Source organism: Haemaphysalis longicornis, unplaced genomic scaffold (assembly GCF_048455015.1).
Source record: "Haemaphysalis longicornis isolate Haplotype H1 unplaced genomic scaffold, Haemaphysalis longicornis Haplotype H1 scaffold_2, whole genome shotgun sequence".
Taxonomy (NCBI): domain Eukaryota; kingdom Metazoa; phylum Arthropoda; class Arachnida; order Ixodida; family Ixodidae; genus Haemaphysalis; species Haemaphysalis longicornis.
The window spans coordinates 181,712,153-181,730,563 of record NW_027526295.1 but is presented as its reverse complement, the minus strand read 5'-3'; the positions used below and the strand labels follow the sequence as shown (position 1 = coordinate 181,730,563).

The window sequence follows — 18,411 nt, the reverse complement described above, 5'->3', positions numbered from 1 at the left end:
TTCCAATTTCAAATACACGCGCATGAATACAGGAGTAGTGTGGCGAATACGAACGGCCGCAATGGGCGCTTCCACGCTCTTGCCATAAAAATATCTACACCCCCTTTGGCTAATAAGACTAACCTACAGCTGTAACCAGTGTTGCGCCTTTCTGATAAACGTTTTGGTCATGGGGAAGTTGTGAAAATGTTTCGTATTTACCGTGGCCTCGAATGCTTCAAATACATAGGTGGGTATTGGAAGATGAGGCTCCCATAAAACGATTGCAAGCGACATTCTAATGCAGCCACGTTAAAGGAGCCATGAAGACAAAGTACAAGTTTGGTTTATTAGAAAGGCTGTTTTGTCCTGATAAAAATGATACCGATTTCATCGTAAACTTCAAAAAAAAAAATAATAACGGAGATATTAAAGAAAACGCGTGGAGCTGTGGCGACTCGCTAGCCAGTTTCAGGCAACTTTCCTATGACGCCACAGAATCTTGTTTCGGTGATTGACGGCGGCCGAACTTATCAATCGCCAGGACACATGACTGGGCGATTGTAGTGGGGCCGCTAGTTCCGTTTGATCGAATCACTTGAATGCTAACGTGCACCTAACCCACTGAAAATTATATTTTTAGTGCTGGCCCACATGACGTCACTCGCGCCGATAACACGTCACTGTGGCGCGAAATTTGAAAGTTTTTAAGAATTTCTTGCGTTTTTATCGGTTAAAAAACGTCTTTCGTGGCCGGAATGGAGCTGAGTGAGGTACTGAAGCCGAACTCTTTAAAGTTAAACAAAGTTGTATTTTCTCTTCATGGACCCTTTAAGACATATTACACTTCGTCTGACATCTAAGGATGTCCTATCACTGCACTTCTTTTCATACCGTTCAGTTCTAAAGATTACTACAAAAAATGAACATTTCTACTGCGAGGGGCATGGAAAACCGTTCCCGCAGACATTCCGCCCTCCCTCCCTCCCTTCCACCCTCCTTCTTTCTCTCTATCACGCACAGACACACACACAAGTAAAAAGCAAGAAATAAAACAAGGCGAAATAATAAAAAGTGAAATATACATAGAAATATTATAAAAATCGTCAGCATAAGCCCAAATGAATTAATAAACAAAATAAAAACCAAAAACAAACTCACACTACAATGAAGTGAACTATGCGCTTTTAAAATAATAAATAAAGAACCTCCGAAACGAAGTATCAAAAAGGTCCAACTAACCACTTAGGACGTAGTGTGCGCCGACAGCTCAGTTACACATATTACACACGATTGCACAACCAATGATAAAGTGAAACATACTCGGGAGAATCAACTAAAAATGCAACAATGGTCTCACTAATTGAGCGCACCCATTCTAATGACGCACACAAAATTTTCTCACACCACACAGACAATTGCGTAGCGATTTCTGCACATTTTTTTCTGTGTCAGTGTAAACCGCCGTGCGTGATAACAAAACGGTACATTACCACTTCCTGGTGAATTTTCGTTATTGGCCGTTCAAATAGAGCTGGTTTACTAGAATATTCGTGCATCTGAATATTAGAGAGACAATTACATAAAAAAGTGCAAACTGGGCACCCCACAATGAAAAAATGGCGTAAATCCCAGCAGCGTAAGCGAAGAACGACACAAAAATGTCATAGGGCATTACTAGTGGTACATCGTGGCTAAAAGCATTTTGGATACATATCCAATTGAAATGATATACACGAAATGCATAAATCAATGCGTTTCCTACAGCTGTCCTCTCTTTTTGCTTCGAAGGTAGCCCCCGATGACTCCACTGAAAAGATACGGTTGTCTTCTCTCTGGTATGATCTACCGCTTCGGTGGTGTTCAGGTTCAAGTTTGTTAAAGCTATTGCGTAAACTTGCTTGCACTCGGATTATGACTACGTTAAGAATATGTACAGCTACTGCGTGCTTTGCTGCACAGGAAGTCAGGTGTGCATACGAAAGGATTTTAAACGCGCAAATATGCTACAAACAACAATTTAAGAGACCCCCGACTACATCAGTCGGTGAACTGCGTAAATAGCAGCCCGGAAGGAAGGAAGTGGAAAGGGAGAGTAGGCACAACAATGTTTCGACGTCGTTAAACATCATCTGCAGATCCCCGCTAAGAACAAGCAAATAAAATAATTCATCAGGGCACCAAAGTCTGATTACTTGCTTTGAAGACGAAAGCCGTATGGCTTCCCCTGCCGATACTTATCAAAAACGCGTTTACTGCTACATCTTCTTCGCCTCTCTTTCTTTGTTTTCGTTTTTCCGCATTTGGAAGGCAGAGTAGCGACAATTCACGACACACCTTCCCCATAGTCAGAGCTCCGCTGGAGTGCGCCTTTTCTAGCGTGCTGTCGCGTTCACCTGTGACGTCAGCATATGCCGTCAGCGACGCACGGACTCTGGTAACACTTGTTCCGCCGGCCGCGGTGGCTCAGTGGCTAATTGGAGCTGTGCTGCTGAGCACGAGGACGCGGGTTAGATTACCGACCGCAGCGGCCGCTTTTCTGATGGAGGCTTAAAGCAAAAACGCCAGTGTGTACGAGATTTCGGCACACGTTAAAGATCCCCAAATGGTCAAACTTAATCCGGAGCCCTCCACTACGGCGCACCTCATGGCCTGCGTTGCGTGGGCGCGTTAAACCCTACAATCAATCAATCAATCAATCAATCAATCAATCAATCAATCAATCAATCAATCAATCAATCAATCAATCAATCAATCAACTATTGTTCTTCTGCTTGACACGTGCAGAGGTAGCGCGGTGATAACTCACTCGGCTTTAACACCGAACACCCGGTTTCAATTTTCGTACAAACTCAAACGTGTTTTTATTTGCTCTTTAAAGTGGCGCTCATTTTTTGTAGCGGACAACCGCGACAGCACCGGTTTTTCACATAATGAGAAATTTAAGGCTCCCGCTTTGAAAAATACATCATGAAAGTAAGGCTAAAATACCCACCCCACAAAAAAAAAAAAAAACCGTTCCGTTCAGCACTAATCCCATAACGACTAAATGAGTTTGCAGTAATGTCATTCTTTTTTTGTTCGACGCGCAGCAGCTTTGGCGGCTTCCTGCTGCCTTGAAACGTTATCGCTTAATCCGACATGTACGTGCTTTGAATCGAGCGAACGCGGCATAACTGTAAAGGTGCCTGCTTAGGCAATCTACTTTTATCGTTGCTTCTGCGGAACCGTGCACGGTAAACCGGGGTGCAATAATGAAGATGTACTCGCGGAATTTCTTCGTTTTCTATAAAATAAGGAAACGGCTACATTTAATTTTTTTATATCCCATCGTCGAGCACACACTGCGGAGATATGACTCGAGGAAGCCTAATGGCTGCCCGGTCGATAAAATCGATTAGGAATACAGCGCGAAGCGCTCGTGACTAGGCGGGTTCTTCTAGAACTACAAGGTATCTCCATCACCGAGTTTTGAAAGAGCAAGCAGGTCTCCATAATGAAGTTTTCATTAGCGAATGACGTCGGGAAATTTTGAGAGATTGCCAGAGTGCTCCGAACTTAATTTGAGCCAGCAAAAGAAAAAAAAATCAACCCTCTTAATGCTACAACGATCAAAACGAAGCTTCGGAGCTGTTACGCTTGCCACGGTTCTGATATTAGTCATGCACGGCGAAGCAGGCTGCATTAAGCTCGTTTGTGAAAACATAATCTGAGCATTATACGTAACCATTAAGAATTCACAGCGAACTGAGCATTCCCGGCCGAAATCGGTCGGGTCGTTTAAATTTCGTAGTAGGATCGCGAAGCTGCGAAGCGGTACTCTGTACGCAGGGCCCAACTATAGGAGCTGCCGGAGCGAGTTAAATCGTCTCCGCTATCGAATTGGTGAGAAATACACTTTCTATCAGTCTGACAACCAGGCTTTATGGTCTGAAGTCATTGAAATGTGCTGGGTGCTTTCAGCGACCTATGATTCGTCAAGGCTGGCACGCTAGAGATGAGCGTTTGATTGCTTACTAAGTTCGTGGAATGCAAGTACAGTACACGCTGGTTATAACAAAATCGCTTTACTAGAAATCTCGCTTTTTTCGAAGTGTTTTATGGTCCCCACCACAGAGGCAGGATTGAGAGCTAATCATCCCCACTTTCAACGTAGTATCGCTTATAATGGATCCAGTTTTCTGTACCGAGTACTTCGGCATAACGAGGGTATACTGTGAAAGAAGGCAGTCAAGAAAAAGAAAGAATAAAATGAAACCGCTGTGCGTTCGCTAAAAGCTAATGAAAGTAATAAAGCAAGTGGTTTAGTAAGGTGATGGCCTCCCACACCTGCACAATTGAGTATAAGCGTAGCGAAAATGCGTGGGGAATATTTTTCATCGTTGCTCCCATGAGTGCAGTGTGCACTTTCATGCATGCAGTGCCCTGCAGTGGTCTGTAAATTCGACACCTAAAAAGGGTTCACGCGATTTATTACTCAAGTATAGAAAAAAAAGTCAGAAATTGATTCTAAAGGTTTTGTTTGTTGCCTGATTATGAGCGTTGTTGGGCGCGGGGGGGGGGGGGGGGGTAAAAGCTGGTTCTGCACAACTGCTAATCAGAAGAGCCTATGCCTTGCAGCGAGTGATTCTTTTACTGTACCTCGCTGCTACAGCTAACAAGTTCCTTCGCGGTCAATGGGCAAGGAAAAATCAGACATGATCCATATTCACAAGAGGAAACCGGCGTCCTCTGCAAACAAAAGGAAATCGGGTACGGTAGGGGGGAAGGGGGGCACGTGCATGAACTCTAGTTGTTCTACAAAAATCTTGATACTGTTAGCATTTTACCACCTGGGAAGGTTGTCCGACGGATTTATGGGATCGTCACAATGGAGCCACAGTAACAGCGACGTCAAAAAGAAAGGCTGACAGATACCACTAAAAAACACTGCAGCAAAAGAAGCGCGGGGGGCCGAATTGTCTGAAATCCCAGCTTAGCAGCCACACAACATAAGGCATTAAAAAAGTAAAGCCCCTTTCTTTAGAGAAAGATGGTTGAAACGCGAAACTTTCTCCCATGCAACAACCTGAGTGAAACCCAAAGTTCAAAATCCAAACTGTTTCGACCGTGTCGGAACGGCGCCATCGGATAGACGTCGGTGTCATAACGCGAGGGACCAAGCTTCTATTCCGACAACGGGCAGTGTTCTTTTTTTTTCTTGAGGCGCTTCATATGCCTTTGCGGGAACCAATGGTGCAAGTTGGCTATCATGCAACACGTTTTTTCCCAAAGAAAGCTTCGGGGTTTATTATCATCATCATCACCATCGTCGTCGTCGTCGTCATCATCGCCATCATCAAAATCTACCATCCCATTGTGTAAGGTTGGCTTTTCTGCAGTGCGTTTTCGTATACAACGGCAGCAGTGAGGCATAGAAAGCTTTGCCTTAAAAATCTTCATGTCGCTGCTTGAGACACATGCTCACCCACGACATTATCATCAGCAGAAGCAGCAGCCTACTCAGGTCCACTGCAGGACGAAGGCCTCTCCCATTGACCTCCGACCGCTCCTGTCCTGCGCTGATCGAGCCCACAGTTTACCCCCCAATTCCTTTATTTCATCCCTCCGTCGGATTAATGCCCATCCCCTTCTTCTAGACCCATCTCTTGGTACCCTAATCGGTACCCTGTTACCCTAATTGTCCACCGATTGTCCGTTCATCTCACTACACGGCCAGCCCAAGTCTATTTCTTTTTCTTTATTTGAACTATGATATCTTCAACTCTAGTTTGTTCTCTGATCCAGGTAGCTCGTGTCCCATCCTTGAGTGTTATTCCGAACATTATTCGTTTCATGGACCGTTGAGCCGATGTAAGTTTGCTCTCTAGTGTTTTAGTAAGGTGCCAAGTTTCAGCTCCGTATGTCATCATCGGCAGTACGCAATGGTTGCAGTTTTTTTTTTTTTTTTGAGTTACACAGGTAGCTTACTTTTAATTATTTGAGAGTGCTTGCCGACTGCTCCCCAACCCATACGTATTCTGCGCCGGATTTCTCTCTCGTGGTTGGGGTCAGCACTAACCATTTGTCCGAGGTCGTATTCTGTTACTTCTTCTAGCGTTTCGTTTCCTAAGCTGAAGCGGGCGTTTTTTGTGTGCTTGTTCTTCATTAATTTCGATTTATTCCTATTTCCTTTTAGCTCCGTGGCCATGCTTTCTGATTGTACTTCCTCAAGCATTAATTGTTTGCAGGTGTTCTGCAGTCTCACTCAGCAATTTCGCAATCCTCAGATGGCTCAAGTATTCCCCGTTTATCCTTAATAGTATGCTTTTCCAGTCAAGCTTTCTAAATACCCCCTCCAGAGGTGCTGTGAATAGTTTTGGCGAGATGGCATCTCCCCGTATTGCACATTTTCGGATCTGGAATTTATCGCTTTGCTTGAGGACGGGTTTCCTGCCCGTGCATTCCTTATATATGTCTTCTAGAAGTCGCCTGTAGGTCTCCCCTATTCCCTGGTATTTTAGTGCTTAAAGCATGGCTGTGGTGAGTACGGAATCAAACGCTTTATCCCAATCTATAAATGCCATCTAAAGTGGTTTAGTGTACACTGCAGATTTTTATATCACTTGATTGATCACATGGATGTTATCCATGGTTGAGTACCCTTTCCTAAACCCAGCCTGCTTTCTAGGTTGTTCGTAACCCATGCTTTCATCTTTTCGGCTTGCTATAACTTTGGTAATCAGCTTGTAAACAACTGAGAGTGGGCTGATGGGTCTGTAATTGCAGAGATCTTTGTGATCTCCATTCTTAAGAATAAGAATAATATTAGAATTTTTCCAGGCTATGGGTACTTAATGAGTTTTCAAGCATTCCGAAAATTGTACAGCAAGCTTTTCCAAAACAATAGCTCCTCAATCTTTCATAAGATCCACGGTTATGCCATCGTTAACTGTAGGTATTTCTGTTTTCATGCAGTCAAGAGCCTTTCAAACTTCCTTTTTAGTTACTAGTGGGACATCGCAAGTTGAGCTTGTACTCTCAGTAGTTTCCCCTGGTCTAACGTCGCTGGAATACAGCCTGGTGTACAATTGTCCTGCTACCTTTACTATCTCGTACAAGATGTGCGTAAAGCTACTGTGCTCGTCTCTGAGTGCGTACATCCTGTCTTTGCCGATGGCTAGCTCTCTCTTAGTTGCTTTCAAGCTTCCCCCTATTTGCAGAGTTTCCCCGATCACTGTCATGTCATGTGTACCAATGTCGTTTGTTTTATTTCGGTTGGTCAATTTCGACAGCTGGGCTAATTTATTCTGATCTGCCGTACTTGACACCTTCATGTTCTTACGTCCGGCAACTTGTTCCTTCGCTTTATTAGTTAGTTTTTCAGTTTGTTCTCTACAATTGCTTCCACCACAGCTGCTGCTGATTCGCTGAGTGCGGATGTTAGGTTGTCATTTAGCTTGTCTACACTGGCCTCGTTCTGCTCGCCTAGAAGCGCGAATTTGTTTTGAAGAGTTATTTTATACTTCTGCGATCTGGCTCTGACTGACTCCATTGGTTTTTTTTTTATTTTTCACGAGTTTTCTCCTTCCTCTTTTGAGATTCGTCCATAGCTTGAATCTAACCATCCTGTGATCGCTGCACATGAATCTCACTTAGCACCTCTACGTCTTGCACAATGCCCGGGTTGTCACTTTTAAAATGAAGTCAGTTTCACCGACCAACTCAACTCACACTCGGCACATTAGCCAAAAATGGCCTCCGTAAGTTTCCATGTGTATCTAGAAGGTCACCTGTACGATGCCGGTACCTCCGTGCACACGCATGATTTATGCCCATGTACATGCTTAGTATTCTTTTATCATCTTTAAGCACGAACTTCAGGTTCTACCGCGGGGAACTTCCACTGAGAATCACCGTAACTGCTTAGCCGGTAGAAAACAGCTGTCGCTGCAGGTCCTACTACCGTGGGGTGAGATCTAAGGCCCTTACTGCTGCGGGAATTCAAAGTAAATTGGGGTTATGTAAAATCTGTAAGAAATATGACGGCGCAATACCTGCTACGGTGGTAGTGGAAAGAGGGGAGCAAGGATTGCGTTCGTTGCAATAGGGAAGCTTCACACGCAAATATCTGTTGTGGCCGCAGAATTCTGATCGCGCGTGGCCGGATTCAATCCTCGAATGCGAATATGGATAGCGGTTGGTCACGTTAATCCTTCGATTATTCAGTCCTTCACGAGATGACGTGTGCTGGCCGGCTGGGCAGCCAAGTGCACACTGCACAGTGCCGGAGGTAGAGGTTGTTTGGAGCAGTACTGGGAGCGGGTCCACCTTGCGATCGCGTCCTCTGTGACGGCAGACGGAGGACCATTAGGTAGGAGATCCAGTAGGGGAGGTACTTGGGTCAGGAGTCTTGGGCATTATCGAAGCTTGGTTAATTCTTCATTCCTCTCTTCATCCTCCTCCATTCCCCTCTTAAAAAACTGCTATTTTAAATAGTCGAATTCTTCAGGTGAAATCGTTTGTGGTGCCTGTGTGCGCGCTTGAAAGCGCGCGTGTGGTCACTTCTGTATGAATGCACCCATCACCTGTCACCTTATTCTATGTTCTCACCGATTCCTGCAAGAGATTAATTGACTGTGAAATAGTTTTGCTCTTTCAATATCTGTATGGATTTTTATATCATATATTCTTGCCACACGTAAATGTTTGTCGTTGAGAGAAACGGTGCACGTGCTTATCGTCTGAAGAACCAGATCAGGCGTACACCTTCGAGGCACAGGCCTCCACCCTGGCAGACCACCTGACCTCCATCGGTGGATATGGGGACCCCACCACCGCTCCCTTCTTGCGTTTGTTCGCGAAACGGGAGTTCACCTATACTTGTAGCATAGTATTTATGCCAACGGGCATACTGTCGCAAATAAAAAAAAAGGCGTAATTAAAAAAAAAACCATAGAGAAAGAAAACGCGATAATTGCAACGCGAGTCGGAAAGAAAGCGTAATGCATTGAAACTATTAGCGAATCAAAAGTGTTAAAAAAATAACACGACCCCTGTTTAAGTATGTCCTTTGAAAAAAGGTGATTAGTAAAAAACGGCCACTTGTTCCCTTTATAAAACTAGTGTGATTGGACGGAGCCACAACCCAGTTATAAAATACTGTGGAACACAGGGAATTCGTACGATTTAGCGAGCGTATGACGTTCGATAGGGTGAGGAAACTAACGTGGCGAAAACTCGGCCGGAATAACACGCCACGCTACCTGCGTGACGTGCGGTATCCGATTTATATATAGCACGCAGCAGCGTCGATGGCGCATTTCGAACGCAACAGAACGTCGAGAATGACAGGTTTCGTAAGTGCAATCACCCGTCGCTATTACCAGCGGGTGGCCAACCTTCAAGCGTAGCGGCGCAGGTGCTGTCTCGCGTAACACCGGATAGAGCCACCAAGACTGATTCTTGTGTGCGTCGAATGTCTCTAGTTCCCCTCCGACGGCGGCTTACGTGGAACAAAGCGAGGTGGCAACAACTCCGCACCGCCCTTTGCACGCCCATGCATACGCTCCATTGCTCATTCGGTTCTTTTCGCCCATTCTTCGGCGGTCGTTCATCACGTCCACGCTGGTCACCTGTTCTGCTAACAACTTTTCTGCCAGCTACGCAACGACGTCATTCCTCAACTCTGATCCTTCTTTGATCCTCTGATCCTCAACTCTGATCCTCAACTCTGATCCTCTGATCCTTGTTTGCTTCACATCCCTGTTGTCTTCCCAACCTTCCAATATGAGTTTGTGTGTTTTAGTTTCTCGTTTTTTTCTTCTTTTCTACGCTCGCTCGCGTGAGTGAGCCGGGTTCGTAGTAAGCGGACATTTTTAACTGTAATAAGATTCATATATCCCCGTTAAGTCACCACGCGTACACCTCCCTACTGCTTGAGTGCTGAGACTGTGGGCAGATGAGGCGGCTTTGCCAGCTGCGTCGTTGCCGGCAACTCCGCAGTGGGCCGGAAGGCACTGCAGATCTACGCTGGGTCCCCTTTGTATGGCTTGTAGGTGCAAAAGATTGATTTCCCAGGCCAGCTGTTCTTTTCGAAGCGATTTTAAGCTCTCGAGTGATGCTTGTGTACCAAAGTACACCGTGCACAGACAAAAACTCGTATTTTCTTTGTGCAGGCAGCTTGGTGCGGGACTTAAGCTGAGGGCTGTTTTGGGTCCTTGGTCGGGTCCCAGTCAGGCTACACGAGCAATCAAAGCTCTCTTGGAATTTCTTCGGAGCACAGAACTGGACAAAGTTCTGTGATTGAAAATTATGGCCGCATCAAATGACATCTTTTTGTTTTCACAGTTTTTTCTTTTTTCTCCCTTTTTTGTTTTTCTTCTCTCATCTAGCGTAGCAAGCAGCGCGACGGCTCAGCGAACATCGCTGGTCTTCAAAAAAGGTATTCTCTCTCTATCCCTCACCTCCCTACTGCGGCAGAAGGACGGAACATTCAACGCACACGAATGTGACCTCGGCTAATTTCATTTTACCACTTTCAACATGCTGTTACCTTGTTTTACAACGTGCTGTTACGTTGCATGACCACGTACTTCGATTTCAGGCTTAATGAGGCGCGAATTTAGAGCTCCCGTCACCACGGTTGAATTAAGAATCGTCTCTACGGATATCATATGTAGAACAGCTTGTTTTGCCGTCTTCCTGTAGCGAAGCGCTTGTATACTGGTGGAGCGAACTTTAACACCTGTGCCATTGCTTCAAACGCTGTGAACGTAGGTACGCACGTAACCATGAAACGCGTCACCACGCGAACGACTATGAGTGCGACCCAGCAATCATTGAAATAGCTTGGTACTTTGACTATAGAAACGACCAACCTACAGCCAAATGTAGCCGTAACGGGTTGCTCAAAAGAAAAAGAAAACAGGCTTTCACTTTCCGTTTACTGGCTTGATTAGGGACCAGATAGGAAATGTTTAAACTGATCTCTTAACCCACCATTGCTACAGTTCAGCGTATATTATTTCTGTTTGAATGGCTGTAAGCGCGCAGTTATTCCACTAAGGTTTATTCACACCCTCTTGTGAGGTACATGTTTTGTTCACTGTGGGCAGGAAGAAGGTTGTACACGTTTTTTTTTTTTTTTTTCGGACGGGTTGAGATACGTTTTCCATGTAGACTTTTCCCCTCAACTCCTTTAAACAATTCATAAAACACAAAAACTTAATATATTGGGTAACCCCTTCTGGTGCCGCTGGGTACCTTTACGTGTACCTCTTTAGAAACCTCGCTGTCATCCTTAAAGAAATGTTATAAAGTCCCACGCGTGCCACAAGCCACAATACTTGAAGTGTAGCCTAAGCTGTCTTTCTATAAGCTTTCGGCTAGGGTTGTCTGGGGCTGCCGAGTCCCTGCAATCGAAAAGAAAAATGCAGGGGGGGGCTAGAAGAGCTTTACAGAGCCCCAATACATCTATAGGTGAAAGAACTTCAGCACGGCCCGCCGGTTTGTGGCAGATATTGGATTTTGAGAACTCTGCCAACTGCAATTTCGTGTCTGTGGGTTGTAGCTGTTCCTTCATCTTTTACGTTTTGACAAGTCGTGTTAAATCTAGTCCATGTGTGTGTGCATGTGTGTGCGTGCGTGTGTGTGTGCGTGTGTGTGCGTGTGTGTGTGCGTGTGCGTGCGTGCGTGCGTGCGTGCGTGCGCGCGCGCGCGGCTTTTACAACTACACGACTGTTTGTTGTTGATGTTCCTATACCGATTTCTATTTGCGATTTATATGCATAGATATTCATGGGTAAGCGAAGTATGCAATACACAAATAAGCAACTTCGCATACTTCAAACGAAGGTACTTTACAAAACGCAGTAACGCCACGGGGGAATTAAACTTTTTGTTCGCCGTTCTAGTAATGTAGGCGCATCAGTGAGCTGGAAAAGAAATCGCCGCAAGGGTTTATCAGGGCACAGCGATTTATACGGTACAGCGCCGATTTAAAACTTCGCGCGGCGGACGAAGAGGCTCTGCGCATTTCAACTTCCGAGAGGAAAAGAAGAGCTTCCCGTCCCGTGGGCCGGGCGTGCAAGGTTTACTAAGTGCATGTATTTACAAAAGGCCTCTGAAGCGCCGGTTCTGTTCTATGCCATTGTGAAAATTACGCAAGCGCATAAATTACGAAACCAAATCAGTTGTTCTGTCAAAAAACGCCAGCTTCACTACCGGAAACGCCGTATACGCGTGTAGTGAAGCTGAAGAATGTTACTTAAAGGAGTACTGACACGAAATTTCAAAGCCGAGATAACTATGTAAAACGCTTCCTTTTTATCAGGAGATATCTCCCAGCAAGTTTCAACAGCAACCGTTCAGCGAAACATATTTAAAATCCATTTTAATCTTCGCCTGCACGAGAAAGGCCAGAGCGGGTCGACGTGACATCATCTGCTACGTGCCCCAAACTGTCGACGCCGGGGCTCCCGTGACGAAGCCGACGCGCTGGCTGTGGTTGGCGCGCGCTGCTCGGGCGTGTGTACACGTCATGGTTTTGGGACTGACGTCATGCTGCCCGGGCCTGTGGGGACGGCGAAGACCTCGGCCGGTCTGGGCGCGCGCGTGCGCTCGCTCGCGCGCGCTTCCAGAGAGGCAGCGATACGGCAAGAATGGTGACGCCATGTGATACATGCTGTCATGGCGGCCGCTCGGCGTTTTTTTGTCGAAACCGAAACTGGCACGAATAAACGACGCCGTAAATGAATGTTTACGCTGCGCTCGACCGTCTAATCTGTCATTCTATGATTAGTGGGCTGGTAGGCACGCATAGCAGCTAAAAAAACGTAACATAAAAATTTCGAGTCAGTACTCCTTTAAACTAGAGTGTGGCGACTGCTTGACTGGAGTCTTTTATGCAAAGCAGGACGCTTTTTTAAAGCGAAGCTTGCTTGGTCTCACTGATGACGGTGTCGTTACCAAAACTAACTGCAGGAAAGCCTAGTTCGCGCAATGGAAAGGAGCATGATGATGACGATGACGACGACGACGACGATGATGATGAAACAAGAATAATACGCCTCCCGTGTTTGGAATCGAACCTGGGTCCCTCGCGCTATGAAGCTGACGTATGTCCGATTGCGCCATTCCGAGTTGAAGATAGGTTCGGGGTGAGGGGGGGGTGCTTAGCTTTTTCGCGAGGAATTCGTTTGCTGTCGACTGAGTTTGGACTTCGACTCGCAGGAAGTTTGAACTTTGACCATTGACGCTTGAACTTTGATTGCAGTAGCTTTGACTTTGGCATTTGGCCATTTTATTTTAGATGCGAAGCATCTCTTGCTCGGGGGGATGTCCCGCGTCCGTGCCCCGTCCGCAGCGCCTCTGATGGTGATTGTGGCAGGATGCCCCTAGGAATTGGCCAACCAAAGAATCCATCACGAGATAGCTTCGCGTTCAATCACCATCGTCATCTTCCCGTAGGGAACCGCTGAAGAAGAAGAAGAAGGAGAAGAAGACAAAGCTGCGAAGAGGAGGGCGTGTACGTTGCTCTCAGCCGGTGCACCACGTCAACAACCTTTACCTCACCAACGCTGACGGAGACTACCGATTCTACCACAGAGACGACAACATCGACAAGAACATGATGGACGAGTTTCGGCGCCTCGACAACCACCGCCTACTCACGTCACACAACAGTACTTGCGTGCCTTTGCCACCGGTGTGGACCCGGACGCGGAATTCCCTCTGGCGCTAGTAAACACCAGATCACTCAACATAACGGCAACACCATGGAACCAGACGGAACCGCCACGATGCTTCGCATCCTCATCAGTGTTCCCCACGGGAAGATGGTGTAATTTTTTTGCACGTAAGAAAGCTCCGCGTTTCAACCATCCTCGTTATTAGACCGAGGGATTTGAATTTTGTTTGTTTGCTGATTATTTTAGTGACATTTTCATGACGGTTGCTGCGCGAATTTTGTAATTAGTCATTTGTAAAACATTCTTCCAGAATCGTCTTGAACTATCCCTTGATACTGTGCCGGCCAGCAGTCTATGAAAAAATTTAATAACTGCTAGCTGACGTAGTACTGTCCTCACTTTCCAGCTATTAGCAGCAGCTGTTGGCTTTACTACGGGAAGAAAAAAAAATGCATCTGAAGGATCGCAAAAGTACCTCAATAAACTACAGAAAATGAATTACTTTTATCGTAAAAAGAAACCATAGAACATTCGATACTGATAAATCCTACCGTGCTGTGGATCTACAACACCTTTGTGACGGCTCTGTAAAAAAAAAAAAAAAACGGTGCCAAAAATAGCCGGTAGAATTTCGTTCCAGCGTCGATTCAGACACAATGAGAGCAAGCCTTATGACCGTCAGAGAATAAAAATTCAAAAATTAAAGCATCCTGCTCAGTAAACGTACGTCACGTATTCTAAAAAAAATCCATTGGCGCGATTTCTTCGTGTCTGACATGCCCGCCAAAGCTTTCTGCGTCCCTCGTGCTTGTTATAAATGTTACTGTTCACGCGTTCTTACGCCATCACACCGCGAGTGCACCCTCTCTCAGAGCGTAGCCATGTGGCTTACCGGGTTACCAAGCAGACATTATGTATGTATGTATGTATGTATGTATGTATGTATGTATGTATGTATGTATGTATGTATGTATGTATGTATGTATGTATGTATGTATGTATGTATGTATGTATGTATGTATGTATGTATGTATGTATGTATGTATGTAATTTTTTACATATATATTTGTATGCATGTATAAGATCGGGTGTTTATATCTATCTCTCAATGCGTGATATTATTTTGGTCACGCGGTATATATGAATCTGATAGGGCACAAGCACGCTAGCATGCAAATGTTAAGTAATAGTAATGAACAACAAGGTCCGAAGGGGAGTTTACTGGTTTGCATCTCTCGTGAACTTCCTGCGTTAGGCGAGTTTAAGCGACACTCATTCCGTCGCGGAAACGAGAATTGAAGTGCTTCGACCGCGAGTCGCAAAGGCGGCGGGCGCCAGAGCCTCACGCGCCATTACATCGTATCCGAGCTCCATCGTCCCCCCCCCCCCCTCTCCCCCCCCCCCCCCCCCCCGCGCGCACTCCACAGACAAATTAAAAGCTGCGTGTGGGATTAGAGCGCCCTAATGGCCTGTTCCTGGGGCTAACCTCGGCGTGGTGCTTGGTGCTAACGAGCGTCGCCTGCGGCAACAGGCGCGGAGAAGAAAAAAAGGGGGGAAGAAAAACTAAACAGCTGCCTGCCAGCAACAATCTTCTTCTTTGCGTAAACAGAAGTATAAATACCGGAAACTCTTAAAGACAGCTCGAGCCCATGCGAGGGAAAGAATGCTGCAAGAAAAAAAAAACATTCTGATGTAATCAAAAGAAACGAAAAGTAAAGGAATCGGAAATGGCGTGTGCGGCGATAAATGCTTTTCACGAAGTTAGCAACGAGCAAAAAAGAAGGTGCAGCTTTCCCCGGAGAACGCTAAAAGTTACAGGCGAGTGGCTGAATGACGTTACGGTGTAATGACGCTCTCCATGTGACCTTGCGCGAGCATTTCTGCCATTCCCCTTAGACTAAAAAAAAGTAAAACAGATAGGGGCAGGTGGTCCTAATGCACTTTCAAGGCAAAAAAGAAAAAGCCTCACGACAGCAGCAAGATAGTGTTGTTGTTTCAGAAGATATTGAGGGAAATGTTTTTACACAGTTCCACACATTATGCACAAACACCCAGTACCAATCGTTATTGCGTTATTCTGAAAAGTAAGTTTTCCCGGCTCTGTGGAGCCTATACCAGTATCTGTGAATATTGCAACCTCTAGAATCCCTTTACGCACAATGCTGCGCAGTTTAGGGCGCCATAATGGATGACTACAACGCGTGACTACAACACGAGCGTACACTGGGGCTTCTCAATTTCTATTCAATCTTGCTTGTGCATTAATAACGTCCTCCTCCTCCTTCTCCTCCTCCTCCTCCTCCTCCTGCTCTGAAACTCCTCGCGGATAATCCGTGGCTGTCCGAGGATTATGCCGGGAATAGGACTATCCACATGCAAAAAACAAATACCGCATTGCGTCCTACACAGTTCGCAGTGAGTCCGAGAATGATAATCGATAAGTCCCACCGTTACGTAGTCTTATGTTCGACCATATTTAAAAACCAACAGGCTTAACACAAGTAAAAAATGGATAGACATTTTGTCATCAGTGATCACTGGCAAGCGAGGGATAATTTTGAAACCCGTCATTCTCTTGGCAGTACCCAGTCTGTTATACTCTAGAGCTATGAGTGGAATAAAATCAAAGTGCATATTTTGAGATAACTTATATTTCTAACAAAGGCGGCAAAAAAGGAAAGAAATTCGGCTGATATTCAGCAACAAAACCAGACGCAGGAGACAAAGGGTAGGGAAACAAGATCTGCAGTAATTTTCTTCAACTAACGATGCCCATCGAGATTTTGCGAATCAACTTCCGGATAACTCGACGGAAAATGAACGTTGGACGAGATTTCGTTAATTTATTTGTTGGTTGTGAAGTTCGGCAGTCGACACACGGGTTTTGTTTTCTTGTCACCAACTTCGGGTGTAATATATAGCCGCGTACTGTAAAAAGAAATTTTGATGTTAAGGCTTCTATAAAAAATGCAGAAAAAACAAATTCATAACAACCTTACAAAAACCTCAAAAATCTTAGTACAGCAGGAAAAACAGCTCGTTATATTTTAACAAGAAGGTACTTCGGAAGACAACACCTGTGGCACATAATCCCGATATTGAGAATAATGAATTTAAAAAAAAAATCTTCGGGATATATTTATAGGCGAATTTGTATTTTATACATACAGCATTGAATGCCCATGATGCATTTTCAATTAAGGCCGTAAATGATGGCTATTCAGCTGCACTTGCTGCGGAAAGTTGAAACTGGTGTCTGAACGTTATGTTCTGAAAATTGATTCCTTATTATGTTGCTCGTAATAATTTTGCAGCTCCGACGAATGTGCGCAGCTAAAAGAAATTTAGCAATAGAAAAAAAGGAAGAAAGCGCGCATATAGCTAATTTTATTTACACGAATTCCGCTGCTACGCTTCTTCAGGTGTCGACGCATGTTTTTCTGACCAGAATTTAGCCTGTAAATTTCTGGCATAAGGGGCGTGGTGCCATCTTTGTGCTAGCATTTGTTAGAGCCTCACTGGAATGAACAAAACACAGGGTTTACTTGTAGTGATATATATATATATATATATATATATATATATATATATATATATATATATATATATATATATATATATATATATATATATATATATATATATATATATATGAAAGGGTAAGGTTCGAGGTTAGTAAAAAAAAACAGAAATGACACCGTTTTCGCAAAGAATGTGTTTGGCTAAGTTCCGCCTCCCACCAATAACAGGCGGCCAATGCGACTGAAGAGTGCTTCGCATAATTCGACCGACGTCCAACTGGCTGTCATGTGCCCGTATTTTTCCTGGGGTAAAGCGGTCTCTTCATCGGCGTATCCATTCCTGTGTAAGTCGCATTTTACAAATATTAAATTACGATTCAGCAACCAAGGACATTTTTAAATGTCGACAGCTGGTGCAGATGGCTGTCTGCTGTTTTCTGCTCAATTTATTCGAATTTTCGCGGTGCATAGGAATCAAGGATATCACAATGTTTAATAGAAGTTTGGAATAATCCCGTAATTACGGTGGAGTTACACTTAAACACAAATAGCGATAATGCGCACTTATACCGTAAAAACAAGCGCTATAACCAGCCGCGCAGAAAGACATTGGTGACAACGGCCGACACTATAATGCCCTGCGCCACCCGCCTATTGCGGCAGCACCCCTGCAGCGCTCGATGGATTTGGCGAGGAGCCACTTGTCAAGATTCAGCTGACACAGCAGTAGGAGAGGGAGCCGGCCGGCGTAATACAGTGGCCGCTCGGGTATAGCAGCGGGCGCGTTTACCCGCGCACACCCAAGTTCGGTGGCGACGACCTTGCACCTACGGAAGATGTTGGTCCCCTGTCGGTCATCCTTTCCCGCGGAACTCGGCGGTGGTGCGGAGAAACGCGAAAAAAAAAAAAAATGATGCAAGCGACGGGAGGAAAACGAAGAGAGAAGCTTGTCAGCTTACCTGCCGGTCGCATCGAAGTCGGAAATCCCAGTCGGCGAACGGCGCGTTCCGCCGACAGACGCCGGTGCGATCGCCGGCAGCGCACCCACAGTGGAATCTGTGCGCACATTTTGCCTGTGCCGCCACCTGGAGCGGAGCGCTAGAACTGGCGTGCACGAGTCGAATGGGGGCGAAACGAAGGTAAATTCCGCGGCCGAGGCAAGGCGCGAGCAGGCTGATGGGGAAGCTCGATTCCCCTTTCGCCAGTTTGCTGCTTGTGTTTCCACCGGGGGCTGGCGGAAC

General features: G+C 45.5%; 1 protein-coding gene across 3 annotated transcripts in view; it reads right to left on the bottom strand.

Annotated features, from left to right (window-relative positions):
* LOC144169599 (uncharacterized) overlaps positions 1-18,178 on the bottom strand; it is a 306,776-nt gene extending 288,598 nt beyond the window's left edge. For 2 of the 3 annotated variants that reach the window (XR_013322475.1, XM_077698844.1), the window contains exon 1: positions 18,130-18,178. The gene's annotated coding sequence lies outside the window, so the exon portion shown is untranslated. The remainder of the gene's footprint in view (positions 1-18,129) is intronic. The other variant, XM_077698845.1, reaches the window with a different exon arrangement.
* Between the last annotated feature and the right edge of the window lie 233 nt (positions 18,179-18,411).